We start from the raw sequence: 5,014 nt of genomic DNA, 5'->3' as shown, positions 1-5,014 counted from the left end.
TGACGGGGGCGATCTCGCTAGAAAGCACGCTCCGTAGGAGGAACACCGCGACTTAGAAACTCAGCACAGACATCCGAATCCGTAAAGCGGGATCCCTGTGCTAAGGTCCAGTGCGGTATGTACAGGTGGTCATCCTCTCCAGGATTCGCCACTCCGTAATAATCAGCATCTGAGGAGTGGCGGGATTGTTGCGAATGTGGAGAGTGTTGAGAATGCCAAGGCTCCCCGCCACCCACTTGGCACGTTGGTGAGGAGAATGAAAAACGCGAAGGAGATTGCGGTGGAGAAGATGGAGAGTGGTGCGGAGATTCTTGCGTCTTCGGACCCTCAACGTCTTTAACTGGTTCATTCCCTTTCAAACCAGACGCGTCATCGGGCATGATGATTGTCGGAGGAGGTGATGGTGGCTTCTGAGCAAATATACCTTGGTCCGGTGTATCAGTTGTTCCTGCGAACAACAGTTAATAATTTTAGAATCCAAGAGTGTTACCTATGTCATCAGTAACTTACATGGTGGAGATTGGATGGCAATTTGATTCACTCGATTCTCAAGGCGGACCTTTTTCTTCTTGGGCCCTGGTGCCCATTTCTTTTTTGCCGGCTCTTCCTCGGCGTCAGCATGACTCCCCTTTGGGTCGTCTAACTTAGAGGAGCGATGTTTCCTCTTCCACTCAAGATCTGCCAGAGCACGCATAATGGCTGATGTTTCAGGCGTATCATCAGAACAATATTCTTTGCGGGGTGACGATTCATCACTTGAGGACAGAAGCATGATCACCCCGTTTGAAGTTAAAGCATTTAATGGCCGCAGGATCAAGGAAAACACACCTATTTGGAAAATCACCTCTAACAACGCAGACTCGGCGCGTAGTTTCTTGGGGAAGAAGAAGTGGTCTCGTGTCCTGTCAAGGATGGGCACGGCTTGTGGATTGTGTGGACGCCTCTGCACGCATCCCACTGTCTTCTCCAAAAGGGCATCAAGCATTGATCCTTCACCTATGGGATTATAAACAGGATAAGTAAAGTCACACGACAAAAAAGACAAAATATATGAAAACTTACTTTCGTCCGCATTCTGGAAAATTGGTTCCAGATCTGGATATGGCCACAAGCGGCTCATAACGGCCCATACTAGGGCTTCCTCAACAATATCCCGCATGGGCGTCGGCTTCCGCATCAGCGACTTGAACCACGCCTGATCCTCAAAAGTTGCGATATTCATCTTCGCAAGCTTTTCGTTTGGTGGACGTCGGACAATGGTAATTGGAACCATGTCTTCTTGCACCCAGAAGAACTTGGTCCTCCAGTCATAAGCACTACCAGGCGGCTCAGTACCTATAACCCTCTTAGATACGGTGGCATAGTTAAACCAACCACCGCGATTATGCAAACTGTAAAAAACTGCAAAATTATCCACTTTGGGAAAAATGTTGTTCGCGCTGCAGACGAATTCGAAGTGGCAAATTCGCAGCAGCATAAAAGGATGAACCTGTGAAAGATGTATCTCGTGGCCAGTAAGAACGTTGACTAGGAACTTGGTTATTGGAAACCGAAGATTCCCAGACGAAAAAACTCAGCATACACAGCCATTTTTCCGGCTGGAGGTTTATCGGCAGTCGACCCAGTCGCTGGGAATTCAGGTTCCCATTCTGGGGCTATTCCGAACTCCGGTCTTTTCCAGCTGATCTTGATCGATTCTATAGAAGGAGACGATGAAACCGTTATTTCATTAGTCATTATGTTAGAACGGAAGGCAAAGCAATGATCAATGGTGAACAGATGAAAATCAGATCTGGTTTTGTAACATCTCGAAAAATACCATATTTATTTTTGTGTTAAGATGTCAACTTTGTAAATAGAAGGACCCAAAAACAAATTATTAATAAATAAATATGGTAAAGAAATAATATATATGGATTTTATTAAGTTAGAAGAATTCTTGTTAAAGAAATGTAGGAAAGAATTCCATCCCACATGGAAAGGGGGAAGAAAATGGAATTTCTTTCCATGAGTATAAATAAGGAAGATAAATTTCATCCCACATGAAAAATGGAATAAATTTGGAAGCTCTTTATATGAGATGGAGTTTCAATAGTAATATTCTTTTATGCATAGCATGCACCAATTGCCGCTATCGGAAGATGCGAAGCACCCGACGAGCACACGCACGGGCTCGGGCGAGGACGAGGGCGAAGGCGACGGCGAAAGGCGTTGGGTGCATTGTGGTGCTTTGATGGCGCACTTCGCACGCACGCATCGCCGCGAGCCGCCTTATTGTTTTTGGAAAGTGGAAGCGAAGCCAGGAAGTGACAAGATATAAAAGTACAAGGATTAAAGTGAAAATTCTTGGTTTCAAGACCCATCGCGAATAACCCATCGCGACACGCGATGGGTGCATCACATTGCCCAAGATGGGCGGTGTCGCGATACGTGATCGCCCAACCTTTTGGCGCGATGACCAGACAAAGTAATTGTGACACGTGTCCATCCACGTTGTGCCACGTGTCAACACGTAGCAGTTCTAGTAGGTGATCAATCAATCCTAGTGGGCGGCGTCGCGATACGCAATGGCTGAACCTAAAGTTCCATCGCGATACGCGATGAAATATAATAATCAGTGGCTGTTAACAGATCAATCGCGATACGCGATGGATCCATTTTTCGACCCATCGCGTATCGAGATGGGCACAATTTCAGCCCTATAAATAGGGGTGTCGGGCTCTGCTTTAGGCATCCCAATGTCCCACTCCACTATCACTTGTCTCGATAATCGTGCCTTGACCCCGACGTTCTAACGACCCGTTCTCGAAGTACGTGCAAGTGTTGAAGATTTGTTTGTTTGTATTCTCATTTACCCACCGACAAGTAGAAGTGTTGCCTGTGTCAAGCTTAGGCATTTCTTGTAAAACTAGCCATACAAGGTAGGAGTACTACCCGATTATTTTATTATAAATGGCTTAGACCCTAGTCAAGGGTATAGTCTATACCTTGATAATATTAAAAGGTGAAATATAGTTTTATAAGATAGGGTATAGATAAAATATTATTTCTTTATAATTATAAGGATTTTATAATGTTTCTTAGCAAAGAAGAAACTTGATATATACGTTTCTTCATGAAGAAGAAACATAATGTTTTATGAATAAAATTTTGGACTAAAGGTCCAAGTATAAAGAAATAATTATCAAGGTAATGATTATGCAAATAGACTAAAGGTCTAAAGCTAGATCGTCGATCTAGTATTTATACTTGGTTATTCTCGTACTATAGGTCCGGGGTAACTTAAAAAAAATCAGTGAAAGCGCTGATCAAAACAAAGGTGAATACGCTCATAACTTTAAAACTCTTTACTCGAGTCATTTACCCAGAAACCAAAGTTTACATGGGATAATATATCCCTAAAACTTTAGTATCGGTTGGCAATTGGGCTAGTTATACTTGTGTTTGGATCCTTGCATATGTGGTAGAGGGTAGGCATACCCCTACCACACGTCGTACCAGGTTCCCGCCGTTGAGCCAGTATATAGGGCTGTGAAGGCTGGACTAATGGGATATAATTGGTACTCCGGTCTAGAGGGCCACTGATTGTTTCGAGTACAAACTAAAGGTTTTCATAAATGTTTTAGCATCAGCATGTTCACCAGAATGTGTTGCTGACGTATTTTATAACTATTTTACAGGTAATCATGAGTAGCCGTTTGTAGTTGGAGTCTAGCCGTTAGACGATCTGATGGCTCATGAATTTTTAATATTAAAATATTGTAAATTATGGTTTTTGAACTTCAACTCTTTTATAACAAACTAACGGGTGTTTACTCCCGTCTTTTGGAATATATTAATATTTTAATCATAACTTCCTCTTTACAACCTTAAACTCTGATATATTGTAAGGTCCCGAACCTGGTATCCCTACTTTAACGTCAGATTTACTCATAAACGTAGTATAAAACTTCGATCACTCTTTACAAAGCATTACAAACTTGTCTTTAAATCATAACATAAAACATCGTGTTAGAACATTATTTCCTTTACCAATAGATGCCAGCCATTCAATCTATGCCATGTGCCATCCTCATGCTAGTTCTTTAATCTGCTCACCTGCGTGCATACTAAAAGTCAGCTACGCTGAGTGAGTTCTAGTTAATCAAGCAACTTACCATACAACCATTACATGCATTATATACGTATCCGAGGACACATAGTCCACTGCCTAACCTGTTCATCTTACCGGTTAACCACTTAACTGCCCCCTAACCACTTAGCCACTTGTTTACGGAAGCACATAGAGGCTTGCCCTCCCACGCACCCATGTTATGCCACTTAATAACGAAGGCGCGTATAGGCTTACCCTACCACGCACTCATGTTATGCCAATTAATAACGAAGGCACGTATAGGCTTACCCTACCAGGTACTATCGTCATGCCACTAACACCATTACTAGACCCTTGCCACTTCTATCACACTCTACTTCTACTTGTCTACAACACACTTTCTATCATTACATCATTTACATAATAATCAAGTTACATCATAACATTTACACACACTAACAACCACTTGGAGATCATTCCCATTGGTAGTACGTGCAATATCCGAAGATCGTTCACGCACCGACTAACGTTACCTTCCCTGTGACAACCGAGCTTTTTAAGACTAATACTGTGCTAATGTAATCCGTGTTTATCATGTAATCTAATATTATGCAAAATAATTATAATAATATTTTAGTCTAAAGACTCCAAGAATATGAGTATTATATTTTACTGTGTTCAAAAAGTTAAGTTTTGGCACGTTTCGAATACTGCTCAAAACTGACACTAACAGCGACCCGGGTAAGGTTAAAAGTCCAAATAAATTCCTAAACGTCGGGAATGACCTAAAATAATATATATTCAGTAAATATATTAATATTAAGTCATAAACATAATTTTAGAATGTTCAATTTGCGAAATTTAGAAAATAAGCGAGTAGAAGCCGATACCGCTCACCGTAAGGACCAGGAACCAACCAAC

This window comes from Bidens hawaiensis, unplaced genomic scaffold, assembly GCF_021521415.1.
Source record: "Bidens hawaiensis isolate Kalapana, Puna unplaced genomic scaffold, B.hawaiensis_p1.1 tig00047146_1, whole genome shotgun sequence".
Classification (NCBI taxonomy): Eukaryota; Viridiplantae; Streptophyta; class Magnoliopsida; order Asterales; family Asteraceae; genus Bidens; species Bidens hawaiensis.
Note: the sequence above shows the minus strand (reverse complement) of the source record.